The 16,093-nt window shown below is 40.8% G+C and overlaps 1 protein-coding gene across 10 annotated transcripts in view; it reads right to left on the bottom strand.

Moving 5' to 3' along the window:
* MCTP1 (multiple C2 and transmembrane domain containing 1) overlaps positions 1–16,093 on the bottom strand; it is a 277,441-nt gene that overhangs the window by 157,426 nt on the left and 103,922 nt on the right. The gene's annotated exons all lie outside the window — the stretch shown is intronic.

The following is a 16,093-nucleotide window of genomic DNA, read 5'->3' as shown; positions in this document are numbered from 1 at the left end:
TTCCTGCTTACCAAACCATTCAAATGAACCCGACACACTAAGGCCTGATTGCACAAACGTTTGTCTTATCTGTAGCAGCTAAGAACATCATCCTGAGCCTCCAACTCAGGAGCTTAAAACCTTCTCTCAAAAAAATGAAGCGTGAGACACCGCTCTCTTGCTGAAGCACCACCACTGCCTGTGTAAAGGCAATAAGGACTCTTGGCACAGGGTGGCAGCCTCTCTTTTCCTAGGAAACATCGGCCTAACAGACACCTAAGGATGCTGCCAAAGTCCAGGACAGAAACTATGCATCATCGCAGCCGCTGTCACCTGGGCCTGCCAAGCCACCGCTCCCCCCAGCCCTGCGGGCCCAGCTCTAGCCTTAGCACCCGGGTCTGATGCTTCTCTCCCTCTGTGCAGACACCTCCTAAAATGGATTTTGCTTTCCAAGTTTAGGACATAGATTACATCTCGTAAGCAGACATGAGAGAATATTAAAAATATTTTGCTGGAGAAATAGTAAAGATGTTAAAGGAATACTAAACTGCTTTTTTGGAAGGAACCAGAGCTGTGTGATAGAGTGGAAGTACAGCAAATTTGGCCAGAATAATAATCAAAGATGTACTGGACAGAAAGCACATGCATTCCAGTAAATTCTATACATTTACTTAATTGGTTCCTGAGGCTTTGTAACAGGCTTTTCAACATTATTAGGCCACTTGTTACAGCCTTTTTTTCCTTAATGAAATCCTATTTAATAGAATGTGATGAACTGCTAACTGAACAAAATTCCACAGTGAACACAGGGGTGAATGTAACTGGAGGAATGAGCTTGAGACTGCTCCCCCGTAAGTGGTGCTAACGAGACAGAAAGGATGAGGCAAAAGTTTCCCTACTCCTCTACAGTATCCTCACTCAGTGTGAACAAAGTCAAACTATCATCATGTCTAAAAAAACCTCAGCTGAAGTTCTACCTATAGCAGATGGTAACCACACTGAAATCCTTAAGGCAAATTTTAAAATCACACACTAGAAAGAGGGAATACAGGCTATAAAAACCCCAATATAATAGAGATGAACAGGACCGAAAAACAGCACTTTCAGCTGTCACTTCAGGTAGAGAAGTTTTTGTACTTCATATAGCAAGAAAAAAGAAATTACATTTTAGAAGAATGGTGAGTTACCAAGTACATTTATTACACAAGCTAATTAACTGCTTTAATTAAAACTGTTTAACTATAGCACAATTAAATGCATTCCTTTTTCCACCACTGCTATTCACTCACAGTTTAACTTTTGAAACAGAACAGAAAGCCACATGCAACTCCATTCTGAAAAAGTGACCTTGCCATAAAAGCTTCTGCATAGCTCAGACCCTCATCACTCTGCAATTCAACTCTACTTTCATTTTTTAAAAAAACTTCAAAAATAACTTTCCCCTGGGGAACACCTGGTTTTCAGCCTGTTGAGAAAAAGATTTCAGAAAGGAAAACAGACCAAATCAGAGAGAAACTCTCTTCTTTTCCTCTCCCTACAGCTTCAGTCTTTGGGAAAAGAGCAAACCAACCAATTCATGAAGGTCTTCCCTGTGGGTAGTTATCACTGCTGCAAAGTGGACCACTCAGACACAAAATGTTCTTTTTTTTTTTTTTACCTGAGGTACTGAGGCTAAGCTGTAATGTTACAGGGGTTGCAGCCAGTCCAGTTCCTAATGTAAATCACGAGTCTCCTTTGGATTCACCATACACACACAATAAATAACATGCTTAGACCAATTTCGGCCTAGTGGTTTGAAAAAATAGAAGCTTCAAATAGGATTAACTGGAAATCACAGTAATTAAATAGGATCTGCTGCTGTACAGGACATAGGAGGAATACTGCAGGGATAAGCACAGTCTAAAAAGCAGTAAACACCCAATAAATATGGGGGAACAGAAGTTTTCATCACCGCAAGTAATCAGGCAACATACACATTTCTAGAAGCAAAAATAAGGTAAAAGCACATTCTTAATTCTTGCATGCTTAGAACTATAACTAAAGCTCTGTCACAGCTTTCTATTATTCCTCCATTTTACTTTCAGTCTTGGAAATGTTTCATTTGATCCACAATTACTTGAAAAGAAAGCACGCCACTAGAGATGTGCAGAGATCCGCAATAACTTCGATGTCATAATTCCTGAGAAGCTTAATTATTCATACAAATATTTGTTCTGGATTCACTGCATGAAGAGCTCTTTCACTGACGTCCAGCTCTTTCACCTTCTCTCTCACTTCATCCACACTCACTTCTCTCTTAATAGAGTTTCTCAGTCTCCAGTTACTTTCTTCATTACAACGAAAGTAGAAGAAAAAGCAGGGAGGGGAGTTCCCAAGTATGTGTCAGCTGAGTGTGTCAAGCAAAACTTGTACCAGTTCACAGAATTTTACATATTTTATACTTCCAAGCTGCAATATGAAGCATCTCATAAAAAGAAACATAGAAGAATATATCGCTCTGTCCAATCTTTTATTCTGAAAAGTAGGGAGACTACTCACCACAAATTAGTTTCTATTAATTTAATGAACAGAAATACTAATTACAAGTAATTACTTGTCTTGTACAAGAGCTGCTAAGCCTATCTTCTCATCGGTCTTCAGCAACCCCCTAAACACCACAACACTATGACACTAAAAACTACGGCTTTTCCATAAATAATCCTACTTTCTGTCCTTCTCTCTTCTCAGCAAAGAATTATCCACCCAATTAACCTAAAAAGGACACTAATTAGTTTAAATGATACAAAGCACTTCTGGAAAACTAGAATCTTAAGAATGAAGATGCCAATAAGAAATTCACAGTGAGCACATGGATGCTACAAAATGCAGAGTTCTTCCGCTCAAAAGTCAACAGGGAATACAAAATGTTAATTATTCAGTGCCCATTAAAAAAATACCGGTTATAACAATCACAGCTTTTTATCCTTCTTTTGAACAGTCATCCCTGTCACAGTAAAAGGCAGCTTTAGTATTATCTTTCAGTGTAGCCCAAGATAACTATCTTTGCTTATTTTAGCAAATACTCAGCTAAGCAAATATTAGTTAGGCTTGTGATATAGAAAGGATGAAAAAAACATACTGGCACAGGACAGAACAGACAAAAAGCAAAAGTGCAGTGGTCAGCCTAATTACAAGAAAACATTTATGTTTCACTTTAAGCATGGCTGAAGCGAGATTCGTTTAAACAGGCTTTAAGCATGCTACGGAAGTGTTTTCCTTGCAACTCAAATTATTATTCTAGTTAATATGCTTTAATATAAACAGAATTACAACCCTTAATCAAAGGAAACACTGTTTGCTCTGCCCCTAAAACCTCAGGACTGAAATTATAATCTTCCTGAAATTGTTTAAAATCTTCCTGAAATTGTTTAAAGCATGACCATTTGTTTTTCAAGACAGCCAGCTTCTGCGAAATCAATCAGAGGTTTCAGCTCTTCTGGGACAAAGAGAGCTCTGATTTGCTTTGTCTAAAAAGCACAGCTCACTGTTGGTCCTATACATTGTACCTTCCACTTTTAACAGAAATAATCTTTTGGTGTATATAGTTGCAATCGACAAACATGTGAGTTGCCCCTGTCAATGTAACAGTGCACTCAGTGATCTTCCTCTCCAGTAAAATGTGGAGGTTTTTCTCCATTCCCCAGGGATAATGATTTACTCCACATTAAATGCAAACCGAAATAAAATCAGAATCTTAAAATGTAAAATAAAAATGCAAGGTAAAGCAAAAATAGAAGGCTTAGCAGCATGCAGCCCGCATATGTTTGGCACAACAAAAAAAGGTACACTGTATATTTAATATCTTGGTTGAAGCTGATACTGCATATGCAATCCCAGCTAAAAGTCGCATGAAGGAAAACCTACGCTATGGAGAAACATTCACAGAAACTTGCTATGTGAATCTTGCCTTAAAATAATATTTTGATTTAGCTATAAAACCTTAATGTTGGTATTTCTTTATTTGCATACAGTCATCTGAAAAAAAACTGGACATAGTAGAATTATGCCAAGAAAGTAGGACCTTCTGTTCTCCTTTAACGATCAGACACAGAGGTGTTCGATGCCTTCGAACTGAATTAACAGACCAGAGTCCTCCATCTGAATCATCAGAGGATGATGGTCTGGAAGTCCCAAGCCAAGCTGCTGCTACCAATCCTCTGTCAGTTTTCCTGCGTTACCAATAAAAGGCTTCACAGGGGTCTGGGCTACTGGAGCAGCAGAGGCCACTGAAGGGCTACGTCGTCTTCCCTGGCCAACAGGTCACCTGACTGGAAGAATCTTTTTAATCTTGGCATAAATTCCCACTGCCATAGTCTACTTGGGAACATCACTCAACTTCTGACATGGGAATCTGCATTTGCAGAGTACTGAAACCAGACCATTTCACTAACATAGGATGCATTTACGCATTACGAACTAGAGGTGACTTGAGAGTCTACTAAACTTTCTTTTTCTACATTATTTTACGTCCTCTTGCTTTACCTCCATTACTTCCTAGCTAGAGGAATAAGATGATTCAAAGCTGCAGTGAGATGTTTACAACTTGGGAGGACTTATTCCGTGATCACCTACATTCATACAACCACCCAGAGATGTATCCAGGAACACTTTTTCACCCTCTTATGAAAATTCATCTCTACTTTGAGAACAAAAGCTACTAAGAAAGGAAAAAAAGCTTGACCTCTACAAATACCAGTGGTAAACAAGCACATTTTGTAATCTGCAGTGTTAGCACTATGCTCCACATGTCTAGGAATGGAAAAAACCATTTAGCTACACAATACATTGACATGTGAAATTCAAGGGAATGATAAACATGTTCCTACAACACTTAAAGAATAAGAATCATGGGAATGAAACTGAAAGAAAGGGGAATAAGTTGAGATTCATTACTAAATAAATGTATTTGAGGAATAAGCAATTCTCTGGTGCATTTATTATGACAGACAAAAAGAAGAAACATGCTTTATTCTCAGTACTCAAACCAGAGACAGCCATTTGTAAGTGATGGCAAAAAAGCCCAAAGACTAAAAACATATAGCCAAAAAAACTTGATCCCTAGTGTTATTACTAAAATCCACCAACAAATTTAGATTATTCTTATCCTTTTTGGAATTAATAAAAATGCAATCACAGCTACAAATTTAAGTTTGGGAGAAGAAAGTTCCAAATTATGCCCCTGGACTATGACAATATCCAAGGAAGAAGTGGAACAAGTGCAAAGCCATGTCATGGGTGCTTTGGACAAAGTGCATTGGTCAATCAACAGGGAATTAGGGTGACTCCCACTTTGATAAGCCCTAAGGGACTGGAATAATGGTAACACAACAGGAAACCCACCTTGCACCTCCTGCTGCACTAGTAGGAAACTTTTTGGCCTCCAACAGGAATTTGTGGTTGTCAATAAGGCTGCCCTCACCTAAACCCAGCTCTTGTTCCTTCTCAATCTCACGCCATGTAGCTCACACCAAGCTTTATATAATTTCAAAAAAGAATGCAGCAAGTCTTTTTCATAAATCTGAGCATCTGTGCAGTCCAGTATTACAGAGACACACAGCAGTTTGGTTTTCCTGGGTTGAAGTAAAATTCTGAGCACAGTCAATGCTGAAATCATTTTTAGACAGAGGAGAACGAATGCTGAATTTCTGCAGTCACAAGACCTCAAAGATGATGACACAGCAGAGATGGAAACTGCCTCAGGAATGCAAGGTTTTCACTCATCTAATTTTTCTGCCAGGTCTTAATGACACACTTTTACTGCTCTTAGCCAGAAGGTTCACTTCCCATGATTGCTGTCTTTTCATTATAGCTTAACTTACACAGCAACATTTGTTCTCCAAACTCTGTGTTATATGAAAATAACAGTATCAATGACAGCAATCAGAAAAGTAGTATTTACAGTAGAACCATTAACCTCTCCTATTAGCAAAAGTCTGATTTCTTATCATAGTGAGAGCTACCAAGAATATGACCGTAGCAAGTCAGCTGGAAATCAATAGAGAAGGCAAACATCATCAGGAGTTGAGACACAGTATTCTGACTGAAAATCAGCTAATTTCTTACTCCTGATATGAAGATGAGTGAATACTCCCAGTCAAACTGATTTTTGCAACAATGAAAAATAACCACCCTGCTTAGCATCTTGCCTCGGTTTATTTCCTAAACATTTAGCAAGGGTATCGATGGAGAAATCAGTCCAGAAAGACTGCAGAAGCTGGGATTAACGGACCACATTCTTTTATTTTAAAAATGTCTTCCTGAACGCAACAAAAAGAGAAGGAACATTTTGCATCTAGAAATGCTATTCACAAAAGTGTACCTAGGTGACAGACTGTGACAACAGAAGATCTTTGTATGGCTCGCTGATCTCCACACATACTATAGTTCAAAATACTGCTTTAGATAGTATTAAAGGGTTAAAACAGGAGCACAGGCAGGAAAAGCTACAGAAGGAAGACAGGGTTAGGTTATAGGAGAGAAGGATTTTTGTCTCATTCACTCTTCTGCAGTAGGTAATTCTGAAAAGTTTTGCCTTCTTTTTCCCACTTTTGCCTTTAATTACAACAGCATTTACTAAGTAATCAGCTAAAACCAGAACGACTCTGTTCTAGAAACTGCTTTTAATATTTTTTCTATATTGATGAGCTAATCCAAAAGCATTCTCTACCGGTAAAATTAACAAGAGTGGCAACAATGTGATTGCAGCAGTGTCATCTAATGATTCACTGCCAGAAAAGTTTTACAAACAAATCTGAACATCAATTTTCCTCTTTCTCATACTGCATCATGGAACCAGCTGAACGGGCATACAAGACCAGTGATGTCTTAAAACAGGTGGAAAAAAACATCCCTGACTTCATACCCTGGAGAAAACATTTTCGGGGAGCTGGACTCTAAATTTCAAGTTGTATTATACTTGAAGTTATATCATAGAATCACAGACTGGTTTGGGTTGGGAGGGACCTTAAAGATCACCTAGTTCCAACCCCCCTGCAGGGGCAGAGACACCTTCCACTAGCCCAGGTTGCCCAAAGCCCCGTCCAACCTGGCCTTGAACCCTTCCAGGGAGGGGGCAGCCACAGCTTCTCTGTGCCAGGGCCTCAGTGGGGTTTTATTCTCTGAAGGTACAGCACTGTGCCCAGGTGCATTGTTTCTTACTGACAGTCTATGTTATACTTCGTATGTGTACTTCAGGTTTCATTAGCATTCCTTCATATTCTCCACCCCTATTCTTCTGAATTGACCTGTAACCAAAACACAAAATAATGCCCCAAAGACCACCTCTGAGCAGCTATTTATGAGCGCTTGCTGGAGAGTTCCTCTAGTTTCTGTTTTGAATTGTAAAACTCAACCCCTCAACTGGCCTCTTCTAGAAAAAGTGAGAAACCTATCAACAGCATTGCTCTCAAGAAGGTAAGGATTATTTTATTTTTTTCTTCCTATTGCATTTTTATAGGATGCTAATATATTGTACATGCCGTTTCACACAGGCAACTGTTACAGGAGAGGAAATTCCGGCCCACTCAAACTGATAGAGATTCTATTACCAACTTCAACAGAGCAGAAATAAATTAAGTATTCATAAAATCTGCAGTGTACATAAAATGCTCAAGAAACCTGCTGTTTAATATGACTTGTGACTTCTAAGCCTACAGTAAACCTATTTAGCCCACAGTCCACCTCAGTACAACTGCCATCTTTGCTGTGTATGAATTCTCCCAGTGTACTGCGAACTGACAGTTTCGATTTTGAGTGCCTAAAAGCAACTAATCAAAAAACGTTGGAAAAACTAGAAAGCTATTTTTGCATTTCCTAATTGTATTTTTTCAATATCCACTTGGTCATATCAATAAACGTTTCTGCATACGCTCCATAATTCTCATAAATAAATCTCCATTTGGGGAATTACTATTGTTGCGGGTTTTTTATTATTGTTTTTCACTAAATTAAATAGGCTGCTACGCACAGATGTAGATCCTGGCTGAAAGCATGCTGCAGCTCAAAAAAAAAAAATCTTTTATTTGGATGCCTAAATAGCAGGGTTGTCAGGAAGCTGGTGAAGTGTATGAGCTTACTGACAGCAGTGTTTGAAAAATGCCCGTACTTGCCAGCTTGTGCTGAGGGTGGCACAGAGCCAGCACTCGCAGGCAGCTTCTGCCAGACCTTGCCATGGGGAAATTCACAGCAGCTGTCCACAGAGGTTTCAGGACTGAGTTTAGTTTGGATCCCTTGTAGAAATCTTTCTTGTAAAGCGCCAAGGAACAGCTGCTAAACTGTGTTCTCAAATTATTCAATAATCCCACAATTTACCTAGGACAGTCCAACTTCCTATCCTTAAAAGCTTAGGAAAGGGCATTTAACCACCCTCTTAGAAGGCTGCAGGCAGGTTCCTCAGGTGTTTCCTTCCTCTTGGGAGGAAGAAATGAGAAGAAAAACCAAGGGCCACTGTGTGTTAAGAGAAACATGACAGGTCAGATGCTTACTGAAATGTACGGCAGAACAAGAGTAGGGTGCAAATGATGGACTTTTTTTCAGCCTCCTGTGCAAAGGGAAGAAGCTGTTGCCTCTGGAGTTTTCAAGGGCACCATCAACAGGTGAGGACTTCCTAGAGTGCGTAAGAGCTCCTGGCTGTGATGGGAACAGAAGAACCTGAGTGTGGAGCTCATGGAAGCTGCTTGATGGATGGAGAGGTGCAGGCACAGCGAGGGCCCGGGCAGGGAGAGCAGGCACCGCATCACACTGAGAGCAGGAGGAGCCAAAGCACCCGATCGAGCCCATGCTCCAGCCGACGTGGCCGCCAGGACCCTGCGTGAGATGTGGCTACCTTCCCGTGAGCAGAAAATACCACCCGAGCTGCCCGGCCGCAAGGGTCAGGCTGTGAGGGGAAGGGAAACCTCCGCGCTGCTGCGGAGAGCGGGACACGGGCAGCGAGGATGAGGCAGAGCAGGAGGGAAACTGAAAAGCATCCTCCCGGTCCACCTCCGACACTGGGCAATGCTGACCTGAACCTGTTGACTACCAGAATGAAATCCAGAGTCGCAAAAAGTCGCAAAGTTGCTTTAACCAAAGCTGACCTCTCTCTGCAGACAAAAAAAAGAGACAAAACTCCAGTAGGCCTTTACCGAATCTCAGGCATCTCTACTCAATACAGACAAAAAACGGTGCCTACCTAACGAGCATGTACCTTTAAATAAAACATCCCGTAAATGTTTTTACACACTGTGAATGCTGGCACACTTATCTACATATATTTATATGAATTGCAGAGTAACAAGCATGCCAAGCTGTCATTTCTTGTTTCAGCATCTTATCCTCACTATTTCTGTAATAAGGAAGCTGAGCATTTAAAAATTAGTTCTTCCAGACATTCACATCCCCAGAGTTCTTAAAAATTATTAAGTGTATTTTTGACTCAGATAAAACTTAGTATAACCCTTCTGAAACACCTTCATATAAACTAACATTCTTGCCCATTCTAATTTAAACTAAATATAAACCCTTTGATTTGCACCCAGAAACTAATGATATCTGATTTCCTTTGTATTAAAGAATTCAAATCCATACCTAACTATACATTAAAATAGAAATATAATTGAAGAGCTACTCTGACGAACGTTCACAAGTAGTGGCATGAAAATACTGATCCAAAAGGTCTTTTAAAAATAACCGGGCATCTGGATACTGTTATAGCATTAATAGCATTTCTTTGGTTATTGCCTTGTGACTATTTGCCACATTCAGAAGATGGTGGGATCACTACACCACTGATTTACACCAATAATCCTCTCATCTCACCTCTCCAGGAAACAGAAACCTCTCCTGTCATTCACAACTGTGTGACGGACTCAGCAGTATTTCACAATAAGCAAAATTTAATCCATAATCTGGTCTACCTGAATCATAAAGATGAAGAGTTTCTCAATCTACAAAGCTACACTGTATTTTAATCAAGTTAAAGACTGAATTTCAGTATCTGACATCAGTGAAACCCACAGTTCAAACATAAATAACATGCTCTGTTGTTAGGCTTAAATTAAAAGTTTTTTCAATAATTTTAAATGCATTGCCTTATACACAGTTTTGCTTTCAATACTGTGTCATTGCACCAAATAAGGAGTATCTTAAAGGGTTACTTAATCATCTCACTTTACTTGTTATCCCATTGGCACTTACTTTCCTTCTAGATCCTGAAAATGTAGATGTATACAGAGTTATTCACCAGATAAAATGCAAAGTGTATGTTCTTGCACTATTACAGTTCTTCAGATTCTCCCAGTCTTGACAGTCGTCTCCCCCAATTATTCTCAATTTAAGCAGCTAGTTTCTTCCTGATATAAATATTTCATATCGGAAACAGTGAATTTATCAAATTGAAATGCAGTCTTTGCACTGCATGAGGGTACTAATTGCACACTATTTCTGGCTTACTTCTTGCCATCTTTGGGTGCAGGCTTCAGCACCAGAGTCAGACACTTCAGGACCAACCCCTCAGCTGTTTCTATGAAGACAGATTCTCTAGTCTCAGGCAGCATTACGAACTGTCTCCTGCAGAGACACAGAGATCTGGCGATATCATCCATTTAGAGGTCAATGTCTTAGACGATGATAAACATTTGTTTTTAGGAATCCTTCCTGTTAAGATTTCACATGGAAAACACACTACTGCTGATCATCATGAAAAAGCCAGTGAATGTTTCACTTCTGCTCAAAGAAGTACTTTCCTTGCACTATGTGGCAAGATAGGGTCAATCTTCATGCATTTTGTTAAAAAAAATATATAATAATTTAAAGCTAGTAGGGATTAAATTCATCATGTATCTAGCCTTTTTTTTTTTTTTTTTTTGACATGACAGAAAGTCCTTGGGATTAACCTGTGCCACTTATTTCCCAGCTTTGTCTAAAGTGGAGCAGGAAACCAGCATTTTACATTTCTCAAAAAACATGAAAGGGAGTGGATTCTAGGCTTCAGTGAAGTAAGAAAACACTGTGAGGAAAACATACATGAAACACGTAAAAGAGTATTTTGGTATCTTTCTTTTGACTAGAGAGAATCGTAGAAAACCAGTGACTAAGATGTAATACCCCTTTTTAGTAATTGTGCTATAGCATTTCAGTTTGCATCTCAAAATGAGTCTCTTCTAAAGCAAAAATTATCAACCACAAAGCTTTTTTGTTTCACAGAATCACAGAATTGTCTAGGTTGGAAAAGACCTTGAAGTTCCTCCAGTCTAAGCATTAACCTCACACTGACCGTTCCCAACCCTACCAGATCCCTCAGTGCTGGGTCAACCCGACTCTTCAACCCCTCCAGGGATGGGGACTCCCCCCCTGCCCTGGGCAGCCCATTCCAACGCCCAACAACCCCTTCTGCAAAGAAATCCTTCCTAAGAGCCAGTCTGACCCTGCCCTGGCGCAGCTTGAGGCCATTCCCTCTTGTCCTGGCGCTGGGTCCTTGGCTCAAGAGACTCCTCCCCCCTCTCTGCACCCTCCTTTCAGGTAGTTGCAGAGGGCCATGAGGTCTCCCCTCAGCCTCCTCTTCTCCAGACTAAACCCCCCCAGTTCCCTCAGCCGCTCCCCATCACACCTGTGCTCCAGACCCTGCACCAGCTCCGTTGCCCTTCTCTGGACACGCTCGAGTCATTCAATGGCCTTTTTGTAGTGAGGGGCCCAAAACTGAACCCAGTCATTGAGGTGTGGCCTCACCAGTGCCAAGTACAGGGGTAAGATCACTTCCCTGTCCCTGCTGGCCACGCTATTGCTGATACAAGCCAGGATGCCATTGGCCTTCTTGGCCACCTGGGCACACTGCTGGCTCATTATCAATCCCCGCCCAGGTCCCTCTCTGACTGGCAGCTCTCCAGCCACTCCTCCCCAAGCCTGTAGCCCTGCTGGGGGTTGTTGTGGCCCAAGGGCAGCACCCGGCATTTGGCCTTATTGAAACTCCTCCAGTTGCCCTCAGCCCATCGCTCCAGCCTGTCCAGGTCTCTCTGCAGAGCCTCCCTACCCTCGAGCAGACCAACACTCCCACCCAACTTGGTGTCGTCTGCAAACTTACTGAGGGTGCACTCGATCCCCTCGTCTAGATCATCAATAAAGATGTTAAACAGGAGTGGCCCCCAAAACCGAGCCCTGGGGGACACCACTCGTGACCGGCCTCCAACTGGATTTAACTCCGTTCACCACAACTCTTGGGGCCCAGCCATCAGCCAGTTTTTTACCCAGCAAAGCGTGCGATCATCCAAGCCTCGAGCAGCCAGTTTCACCAGCAGAATGCTGTGGGAAACGGTGTCAAAGGCCTTGCTAAAGTCCAGGTAAACTACATCCATAGCCCTTCCCTCATCCAATAAGCAGGTCGCCCTGTCGTAGAAGATCAGGTTTGTCAGGCAGGACCTGCCTTTCATAAACCCATGCTGACTAAGCCTGATCCCCTGGTTGTCCATTATATGACTTTTAATGGCACCCAAGATGACCTGCTCCATGACCTTCCCTGGCACCGAGGTCAGACTAACAGGTCTATAGTTTCCGGGATTGTCCTTTCTGCCTTTCTTGTAGATGGGTGTCACATTTGTCACCCTCCAGTCCAATGGGACCTCCCATTTGTTTGTGTGTTTAAAATCAGTATTTAAGATATTGTAAAACATCTATAGAGGCATGTTACCCATATGAAGTAGCCACATAAACTCCACATGCAAGAAGTCAGAGACCAGCAAAAATCAAAGGGGTCTTTTTAACCTAAAAATTTTAACTCCAGAAAAAACTCTCAAAAATATATGTGACATTACATAAACACTATATGACAAAAAGCAAATGAGAAATCAAAACTGAAAAGGAAAACATAAAGATTTGGTGATATGGTTAACTTGTTAATATTATCGATTTATCAAGTCTAACATTACACAGTTATTCCCAGTCTTATGGGAAAAAGTCTCAGAAAACAAATTTTTAACTCTAACTAAGTATATGGTTTACTTTAGGATGGGCCTAAGTAAAGCACATGTTATAAACCACGTTTGTGGTCACTACGGGATTTTGCCAGAAGCAAAAACGTAAAATGTCTCATCACAGAACTGAGATGGAGTAATGGCACCAGAGCTCTGCGGCACTTGGAAGGAAAGCTGGATCAGACTGAAGACAGGATTTCTTGTGAAGATGAGGGGTTAAAATGAATAGTTAGATTTCCTTCTGCCTCAATATTGCTGTTATAACAAAGGATTATTTTCAATCATTTGAGAAGTCAACATCAAGAAGTTGGTCCTCTCATGAAGAATGTTCTGTTCACCTTTTGCTGTGACTATCAATGGGGCTATTAATCAACTAATAGCCATGATTAATCTCGGCACTGCTAGCCACACAAATATAGCTTCAATCTTTCCCCTTTTCTTCTGAGAATGTTGTGGTGTCTCTTTCTATAAATGTGGGGAAGACAAAGTGTGCAGAACATTCACGACATGAGAATTCAACTTTGAATTCCAAGACTGCAATATGTTCAGCACCAGGTTTCTAAAAAGATACGTGAAACTGCAGTTCAAAAATTAAAGAACAAAAAGCTAAAATTAAAACGAAATTATTTTCTGCCATGTAGTTCAAGTACTCTTTTAGAGTGAAATTCACAGTACTTGGAGAAAATTCAATTGTCAGGCTTTAAGCAGAAGATCTGGAAAAAGTTCTGGAGGAATGGGGTGTTATGTGCTGTTACAGACTTATACTATAAGACTCCTCTGAGACAGTCCTGAGATAAATCTTCCAAGCTCTGGTTTTAACATCTAACACATCTGTCTTAGTAGCTCTATTTAGCATTTGGGTATATATTCCAAAGACCTTCAGAGTTAGATGTGTTTTCTGTGCATTTCAATGTCCTTTGTGGATTTTTCTTCCACGAACTCACTGAATCTCCTCTTGGACCCAGATAAACCTCCAGTAAGAATTTGGTTTTACAAGCCCAGTTTCTTAGTGAAACATCACTAGGACTACCACAGGGATACTTTAAACAATAAATAAAAGAGAAACTTACACTCGAGAGGATTTATGACAAAACTGACTTCCCAAATCAAGCTCTTTTCTGTGCACTTCCCATTCAGCAGCCGTCTAAATCCACTAAGCGCCTGCCTAATGCCTGTAAAGTCCCCTCAGTTCAAATTCTGCAGATGCTCCTGAAATCTCACTCTGAGGAGCTCCAAGACAAAAGGAAATCAAGCAGAAACACAGTGGATGGCAGGCAGGACATTCTGTCACAAGTGGATGGGTCCAGAACAAGGTGCTGTTTCTGTATTTTGCCCTTAAGAAACAAAAGCTCAGTCCTGGAAGCCCAGACCCAGCTGAGATCTAAAACCTGGTCAGTGCAGGACGGAGCACATCTGTAGCTCCCCCCTGGTCTGAAGGATCTTCTACACTTCACTGAGATGCAACGCACATCCTCCTTCCTGACAACCTTGCAGTGGCTTGGTAAAATATCCCCTTGGTTGCTCAAGATGGGAGAGCTGAGCTTTTTCAAGGACAGGAGAAAAACTCAGAAAGGGAGCAGAAAGTAACCCAGGCGTCTCGCTTTTTTTGGTAGGATTTCAAACTACAAGATGACTCTGTGAAACTAGAGCCCAACAACTACCTTCTTCTCCAGCATCTTTTCAAAAGAAAAACCAGTACTTGCTCAGACTTCTGAAGAACAATAAGCATACACCTTCCAAAGTGAATTACAGGCTCTGAAACAGGGTGGGTGACAACTCTGAACTGCGACCCTAGTGCTGGGGCTCTAGGACTAGTGAGGACTGGGGAAACACCACGCTTGCTGCGTCAACCCCCAGGTAGCTTGAGGAGGTTCCCTTGCTGCTCCAGCAGCAGCTCTCCAAACTGATCTTTTAAAGCACTTGACATTTTATACAGCACCTAGTATTCATTTCAGACCCCGGGATTCCACCTCAGGAGGTGGACCTCCTACCCTTTGTTTACTCTAGACATAGACTCCTGTATCACGGGGGGAAAAAAATTACAGGTGTTTTCCTTGATTAAAAAAGAAAAATCACATTTATATTCACAGTTTTGTTCATTTATAAATAATATGAATGACAGATATGACTGAATTACAACACATTATTCAAAAACTGGGCAAGTGTCTCTAGCTCATGGAACAAAAACATTTGACTGTGTATTTTTAATGAATGACAGGCAAAGCTTGGTAGAATATCAATATATCTAGAGGAAGAATATACATAAAAGTTTATTCTTGCAACAGTGAATATATTAAAATTTCAGTTTCAGTGACATAAATACCAGGGGAGTGATTTCCCACCAATTTAAACAGCCTTCTAGGTTTCTGCTACCATATTTGAGATCTGAAATCAGTCAGGTAACTTTATCAGGTAAGCATGGAAAGGTCCTGTGCAATACCATTTTTGCAGTTAAATTTTTACTATGGCTTTTTTCACTCTCACAAGGAATATATTATGGCAAATCCAAAATATGCTGTTAGTCAGATTTATCGTGCTCACATTGCTGTTCAGGAAGTGGATTACCGACTTATTTTAAACATGAGCTGCAGTTGCATGTACAGAGTCACTGAGTCAGCCTGCTGTGTTCCTGTGGGTCAAAATACCTTTCAGGAATCCTTTCTGTGCCTGAACTGCGTGTGCAGGAGAAGTCTCAGAGCAGACTGTAAAATGTGATCAGCAGCTTGGCCAGTGGGTAAAACCTGGACACATCTAATAAAGGGGTTTTACTGTTTTTATCTTTAAACACAGCTCCAGTATTCATCAGTTAAGCAGTCAATGAACAAAATCAGCGGCAAGACAGCACTTGTGCAAGAAAGACAGCACAAACCTACATGGTTAAAGTACATCTATCACAGCTTTCTTAGTTTGAAACAGTCAAAAAGGGGAGGAAATTAGCTAGCAGAATTAAACCAATATTAGCCAAATCTTATTTCTCTTCCTGTGTGGGTTTAGCTGGCCCTAACTCCTTTTACTTCATGCTTTTGAGTTAAAGAACATCTACATATGTAGTTTTAAGCAGAGTTTAACTAACACATTTAAAATTCAAACCTTAACTGTAACTTTAACACCCTCATACAAATTTACCCAAAGGA

The sequence above is a fragment of the Strix uralensis genome, chromosome Z, assembly GCF_047716275.1.
Source record: "Strix uralensis isolate ZFMK-TIS-50842 chromosome Z, bStrUra1, whole genome shotgun sequence".
Taxonomy (NCBI): domain Eukaryota; kingdom Metazoa; phylum Chordata; class Aves; order Strigiformes; family Strigidae; genus Strix; species Strix uralensis.
Note: the sequence above shows the minus strand (reverse complement) of the source record. Positions and strands in the feature narration are given on the sequence as shown.